This window comes from Pelobates fuscus, chromosome 3 (assembly GCF_036172605.1).
Source record: "Pelobates fuscus isolate aPelFus1 chromosome 3, aPelFus1.pri, whole genome shotgun sequence".
NCBI classification, from domain to species: domain Eukaryota; kingdom Metazoa; phylum Chordata; class Amphibia; order Anura; family Pelobatidae; genus Pelobates; species Pelobates fuscus.
Genome location: NC_086319.1, coordinates 370,262,958 through 370,271,032, shown reverse-complemented (window position 1 = coordinate 370,271,032; position 8,075 = coordinate 370,262,958).

Sequence of the window (8,075 nt, the reverse complement as noted above, 5' to 3'; positions counted from 1 at the left end):
TGGTCTATTTTAATACAGTACCTGCAGACACTAGATTCAGCATTAGCCTTGAGTTTTGCAATAAAAGTGTAAGTGGGCAATTAAAAAAAATATATATATATATTCAAGCCCCTCCCACAACTATGTGTGTGTGTGTGTGTGTGTGTGTGTGTGTGTACCGTGTTTCTCCGAAAATAAGACCGGGTCTTATATTAATTTTAATCACAAAAAACACACTAGGGCTTATTTTCAGGGTAGGGCTTAGAGCCAGTCTGTCAGCCGGTGTCCGCGCTGTGTAACCCCACCAGAGACCCTCACATCTCCCTCCCTGTAATATTCTCCCCTCCCTCCCTCCCTGTAATACTCTCCCCCCTCCCTGTAATATTCTCCCCCCTCCCTGTAATATTCTCCCCCCTCCCTGTAATATTCTCCCCCCTCCCTCCCTCCCTGTAATACTCTCCTCCCTCCCTCCCTCCCTGTAATATTCCACCCTCCCTCCTTGTAATACTCCCCCCTCCCTGTAATATTCTCCCCCCTCCCTCCCTCCCTGTAATATTCTACCCCCTCCCTCCCTCCCTGTAATATTCTACCCCCTCCCTCCCTCCCTGTAATATTCTCCCCCCTCCCTTCCTCCCTGTAATACTCTCCCCCCCCCTCCCTCCCTGTAATACTCTCCCCTCCCTCCTTGTAATACTCCCCCCTCCCTGTAATATTATCCCCCCCTCCCTCCCTCCCTGTAATACTCTCCCCCCTCCCTCCCTCCCTGTAATACTCTCCCCCCTCCCTCCCTCCCTGTAATATTCCCCCTCCCTCCTTGTAATACTCCCCCCTCCCTGTAATATTCTCCCCCCCTCCCTCCCTCCCTGTAATATTCTCCCTCCCTCCCTGTAATATTATCCCCCCTCCCTCCCTCCCTGTAATATTATCCCCCTCCCTCCCTCCCTGTAATACTCTCCCCCCTCCCTGTAATACTCTCCCCTCCCTCCTTGTAATACTCCCCCCTCCCTGTAATACTCCCCCCCTCCCTCCTTGTAATACTCCCCCTCCCTCCCTGTAATACTCTCCCCCTCCCTCCCTCCCTGTAATACTCCCCCCCTCCCTCCCTGTAATACTCCCCCCCCCCTCCCTCCCTGTAAAACTCCCCCCTCCCTCCCTGTAAAACTCCCCCCTCCTTGTAATACTCCCCCCCCCCTCCTTGTAATACTCCTCCCCCTCCCTCCCTGTAATACTCCCCCCTCCCTCCCCCTCCTTATAATACTCCCCCCCTCCTTGTAATACCCCCCCCTTGTAATATCCCCCCCTCCCTCCTTGTAATATTCCCCCCCCTCCCTCCTTGTAATATTCCCCCCCTCCCTCCTTGTAATACTCCCCCCTTGTAATATTCCCCCCCCTCCCTCCTTGTAATACTCCCCCCTCCCTCCCCCCTCACCTCCCCTGTAGCGTGGCCGAGCTCCTCTCCGGTCTGCGACCCGGCCGGACTGACCTGGAAGTGCACACTCAGTGTGCACTTCCTGTCAGTCCGGGCGGGTCGCGGACCGGAGAGGAGCTCGGCAACGCTACAGGGAAGGAGAGGTGAGGCAGTGCGGCAGCCGTCTGAGCGCTCCTCTATAGAGTGCTCAGACGGCTGAGGCATTTAAAGGGCCGGCGGGCGCCGGCCCTGCCTAGGTCTTATTTTCGGGGTAGGGCTTATATTGCAGCCCACCCCGAAAATTCAGCTAGGGCTTATTTTCGGGGTAGGGCGTATTTTCGGGGAAACACGGTATATGTGTGTGTGTGTATATGTTAAGAGGCCTGAATTTGTGGGAGGAGTAAGTCCCCTACTTAAACTCCCAGCCCCTACTCACCTCTGCCTTTCAGCTGATTGTTTTGTCCCCATAGCAACCAGCACTTCCTGTCCAGCTTCCCTCCAGAATTTTTTTCCTGTTTCCAGCAGTCAGACGTCCTGACCAGTCCTCCGTCCGTTTGAGGCCTTCCACTCGGTTCCCGGTCAAGGTACCCGGTTTCCGGTCACGAGACCGGCACGTTCACGTAAGTTAGGCGTAGGAAATAGCGCCCCGCTATTTCCCGCCGTTCGGGCCTAAAAACGTAGGGGTAGGCTCCCTCTATCATATTCGTACAAATACACGCTTTTTTTAACCGATTTCAGTGTTCACGCCAAAACAGACGAACGCTCGGCACTTTATCACTGCTTTTACATATTCGTACGGAAACTACCGAATCTATTATTATTTATATACACAGTAATATTATTACGGGCATTCTCTTATTTCCGTTTGGTCACCCAGGACCAATCTATTTCGTACGATTAAAACACAAAAACACCTTGCGGGGGCGGAGCCTGACAGCCGAGCAGAGCGGTCGCACTACAGATGAGCTCCTGGATGGCAACCTGAAAAACTATGAAAACAATAGTAATTAACTACATTTAGTCAGCATTTCAGCCCCAACAACAGAGATATGCAACGGGACAAATGCAAATTCAGGAGCCCGAGCAAATCTGGAGGCCACGTCCTAAGGATGGATCCGAGGCCTACCTGCGGCCCACTCAGGCGACATGGTGGAGACGTTCGATCCCCCGGCTGCCCGGAGCACCCTCTCCCCCCCCCCCTGCCGGTGGGGGTTATCCCGGCATCAAACGCAAGTAACACAAAGCAGAGACACCAACCCCTGAGCACCGATGCCGCTTTGACAGCGACACCTAAAATGGCGGAAACCACGCGAGCCCAAACGCCTGAGCCCTGCCTACTCCCGCTATCGGTTAGGATAGACCGACTTTTGGCGGACTTCTGGGCCAAGCTGGACAGTCACAAGGGCGCCCCGGAGGGGGTCCCACCAGCAGCGGTCCCAAGAGACTCCACAAAGAAACCCGCGATACCGACTCGAACCCTCAGGGGGACATGGAAAGCAGGGGGGCGGAGGCGGGGAGCCCGCTGCAGGCCCCAGCACTCCAACGCTCGACCACGGGAGGGTAACTCAACGCCTCGACAGGGGCTCACCCCTGGACTTCCCCAACAGCGTTCCCCCTGCAGGCACAAGTGGCAACAAAGGGCGCAACGAACAGCGGGCAACCACTTACCCCGGCAGCCGACGCCCACCCCTCGGAGGCAGCCAGCAGCTCCACCAGAGAACAGAGTCATAAGATGGCAGCGGAGGGCACAACACTCACCTCCTCCACGCAGAGAAGTAAAGCAGAGAGGAACGGCGAAGTCAAGATCCCCTCAGGCACCCACTGCAATAGAGGTGACCGTGCTCCATCCGCACAGTCCAACAACCCAGCGCCAAAGGGACCCACTCAGTAAATGTACCACAACGCAGCAACATAGACACTCACAGCAGGGATGCCCTCAGATCCAACGAGGCATAGGGTGAATCACACAGGACTAAGCAGGACACTGGTTTCCTAACCGGGAGACCCCTCCAGCACCCTGGGCCATGGCAAAGAACCCAGGATGATAATGGAGGCACAATTTTCTACTTGCTGGTCAACCCAAAGTGGGACTTACACCTGGGAGACCCCAGGGGACTATTATATGGTATTGGTTCACTAGGACTTGATTTATTTGGTTGCCATATTACTATTTTGTTCACCATTACTCAGCTAACTCCAGGCACCAACACATCCAAGCTATACCACTTAACTCTGAGCCCGCCATAGCATAGCATTGACGGCACCATCCTAACCTAAGAACACACCACACTATAAATCCTACACCGTTTACCAGCAGACACCAAACCTAGCAAGCCCTACACGAATGACCTTATGCCCCTTACTACTTATTTAGATGATTGTCAATCTTGTGTTAAGATGAACCGATATTCACACATACTTACGTAGCGCACCTAGTAACCACAGTGCAGTACAGGGTCCCCCCGCTGTCAGCTACACGGTTGACTCATGTATCTGGCTAACCTCTAAAGTGATACCTCTGTATAACCTTAAAATGTGCAATTACGCTTGTTTATAACTTTTATGTTTATTGCCTACATCGATGATAAAATGTACTGCTGCTTTAATGTCTTGCCGAGACTACCGAAACGATGCCGTATCTACTTAACAGCAGTGGCATTTACAGTTGTCTTGAACTAGTTAGGCAGTGTTTAATAGCCTTTAAGTGTTAGTATACACGTTGTATGTGTACTGCTGTAAGACCCCAACGTGACCCCCCGTACACATGCTAAACTAGCCTGTACTAAGCTTATTCAACGTTTAATGAACGACTCATTACATATTCTAATCATCACATAAAAATGTGCTATGTTTTTCAATGCCATACCGATATTCTAATACTATGTTTATATATATTTGCTTGCACCAGCTGTTGTGGCAGTGCAAACATGTTTGCTCTCAATATGCACAAATAAAATAAAGAATTTAAAAAAAAAAAACACCTTGCTCTAAATCCATATTCGGCTAGTTCTTATTCAAATAGGCTACAGTATGCACTAAGTTCTATTTCACGAATTCTACTTTTCTTTACGTATATTCCCTGTTCGGTCATATTGCTACTGATACCTTTTTTGTCAGTTTGGGGATATAATTAGCTTGTTTAAAAATCTGCCTTGTGATTTTCTTTCTATGTTAACCAGTTAATTTGTTTTACTACTTTTTAAAATATCCACGTCTATCATAAACGTACGGTTTCTATACACTGTGGCAGGATGGCCAGGCTCGTCACAAACTTCAAATGCAACAGTCAGGATAAAATAGTACTGCAGTTTATTGTCACTTTCCACAATATATACAAGGTTGTGCTCTCCCACAAAATAAAACAAAAAGAAAATAAATCCTACTCCAACTTGGAGACTTACTAAACAACAGTGTTACTAACTATCCAACTGGCCAGCTAATCTAGTTCCCAGTTTTAAACAAAATGAAATACAGCACTTTAAGCAGGTTTCACACAGTACCTTTGTCTCAGGCTTAACTGCCTCCTCTCTCCCAGCTGTTAGACTCTCTGATATCTTCAGAGGCTAACCTTTTAAAACCCTAGTGCTGGTTAATTACATTCACCTGGTATATAACATTCAAGGGGTGACTCCCACCAATTAACCCCATCATGCTGGGAATAGAGCACTCCAATCTATTACTAACATAGAAAGCCTCTATGACCTTGCCACAACACATATTTACCTATTAAACACTTCATTTTGTCACATATACTAATAAATACTGTTTATAAACACAATATCCGGCACATAAACGTCTGTACTATTCATTTTCCATATAATCACGCTGTCACATATTTTTGGCTTTACAGACTGCATCGGTTTCTCGCTTTTTCTGCGCTAAAGTTGTTTATTTCAAGGTCTTTTATTACAGGAACAGGTATTGTATTTTATCACTTTGCATTATAAAGCCATAGGCCTAAAATGTTTACATATTGGGTTTTATTACTTACCTCCACACCTGTCGTTAACTGTGGAATTTTTCTTCGGTTAACCCTTAGCTCCAGTATTATTCTAGGCTTCCCCCGGTTCTACACAGTTAAACCGTTTCGCATAACGTAATTTCTTTATGTCAAACCAAGGTATAGTTCACAACTCGTTTGTTACTACACCTCATATAAAACCTATCACGGTCTCAAGTTCATTACTACTTTTCCACAGGCTTACGCCCACGGTACGTTAATTCTTTACTATTATTTCTACTCAGACATACGGTCATACAGCCATCAGGCTCCGGAAAACACCAAAACCTGACCCGGTACTCAGCCATACCTTCAGGTACTTACGTCTATACCCAAATACGTCCAATCGTCACCCCAAGGCCTCATCCAGCCTTCTCACAAATATCTATTTCAGCCCAGTCACACACTTAAACCTTCCAGATCCCTCAATGCAGGATCTCACGTTGCGCCCCTAACAAACAACCTACTCCCAATTCAAATCATACGCCACCACGATACGCATAAATACGTCAACATCTGTCTTAAAGCCTCAGGACTCTTCCTCAAGGACCGCATAAGACGAGACTTACCACACTTATTACCACCAGAAGGTTCCAGATACCATTCGCAAGAAGTCAAGGTTAGTATCTACACAACATTCCAGTCCTCTCACCTTATCCTTAAATATACAATCGAACTGGCTACAGGGTCTAGGCTAATGCCTTAGCGCACCCTATCAGAAAACTCGTCCCAGCGAGGCCTTCCATCCCCCCCCACCTCAACACGGAGGTACGGCCCCACGCCCAAATCATAGTTACAAGCCTCGCATGCCCTACTACAGGGCGCTAGTCAGGGCCTCACCTGTCACGGCCACACGTTTTGATTTCTCTCTACTGTCACCGAGAGGCCAACATCCCGCCACCACGTCTGTGGCAACTACGTCATAAGCCAAATCATAGGTAGAGCCTCTCACCGCCACTTGGCATTAGCAGGGCCTCACCTATCCAAACATTCAACAGTTAAGTTTTTCGCTTTGGCATCTAGCATTACAGTCCAGTTCTTCCATATACACCACCCCACATACCCCGCCTACTTACCTTACGCCCCTTCTAATATATCTTTCACATAATCATTCCTTTTAGAATGTCCCAAGAACCTATTCCAACCAAAGAATTGACAGAAGAAACTCCATTCACGCCTACCAGACCCGGGTCTCCAGGCGAATCACTCACTCTTTCAACCCCCACGTCCTTGAGAGCATGGACTAGTCCCAAAATTACGGCCGAGCTTAGGCTCAGGGGAATCCCCTTTCCGGCCACAGCTAGGAAGGCTGAACTTTATAGGCTACTTACTCACCAAGCCCCCGAGCCCAGGCCAGGGACTAGCTCTCAAGGACAACCACCAAGCAACAGCACGGCCACCCAGGAGGATACCCTGGCAGAGATCTTGGCCAATCTACAGACCCTCAATAGCAGGCTATCTAAGGTGGAAAGCGCCATCTCCTCCCCAGGTACTACCACGGTAGTCCCAGTCGCTTTCACGGCTGTACCTACTATACCAACATGCCCTCCTATACTCCCCCCCCCCCCTCCAGCACCGGGCACAGCCATTACACCATTTGAGTCACCAGCACACTCCGTCCCTGACTCTATCAGGAAAGATATCCTAGACGGGAAGGATGTGTGTCTGGTGTCCTTGCTCATAGCCTCACAGGATGTACTTGAGAACAAGGCATTCAATTATGGTGATATCTCTGTGGTGCTCAAGACAAGGGATCCCAGGCTTAATCATCTGGTGGATTATCTCACCACAGGGTTCACTAAAGGGTTTCTCACGGGTATTGTAGCCATTCCCCCAGGTACACTAGAATGCCCTAATCTCCAGTCAGCACGTTTAGACCCAGTCTCCATAGACACTCTCATTGCCTCTGAAATCACCAACGGTTTCATGATCGGCCCCTTCACCTCTTCACCATTCTCCTCCTGGCACACTAACCCCATTGGTATTGCTATTCACAAATATTCTAATAAAAAAAAAAAAAAAAAAAAAAAAGTCTAATTATTGATTTATCGGCACCGCACTCCTCTTTTGTTCCAAGCATAAACGCACTCATTCCAGCAGACAAATTCTCACTTCAGTACGTAACCATCGACGACGCCATACAGTCCATCATATCATCTGGTAATCGACCCTGGCTTAGCAAAACGGACATCACAAACGCATTTAAATTACTACCCATGCACCCCTCACTCTGGCACTTACACGGTGTTAAATGGCGAGGGAAATATTACTTCTCTACACGACTCACTTTCGGTTCTCGAAGCAGCCCCAAACTGTTCGACATTTTCGCAGAGTCACTATGCTGGCTGCTTCTGAACGTCACCAGGTGTCACTCCGTTATCCACTACCTCGACGACTTTTTACTAATAGAGCCAGGGTCACCTTCACCCACAGCAATCAGAAGCACTACTGCACTATTTTCCACACTTGGAGTCCCTTTGTCCACAGCCAAAACTATAGGCCCCACAACTAAATTGACCTTTCTGGGGATAGAACTGGACTCGGTTAACCTCAGAGCTAGCCTCCCCCACGACAAACTGTCACGTTTGAGAGGGGAGATGACTTGTTCCTGCGGAATGATGTTTGCACTAGAAAAGAACTTCAGTCCCTTTTTGGATCCCTGAACTTTGCGATGCGCATCATTCCGTA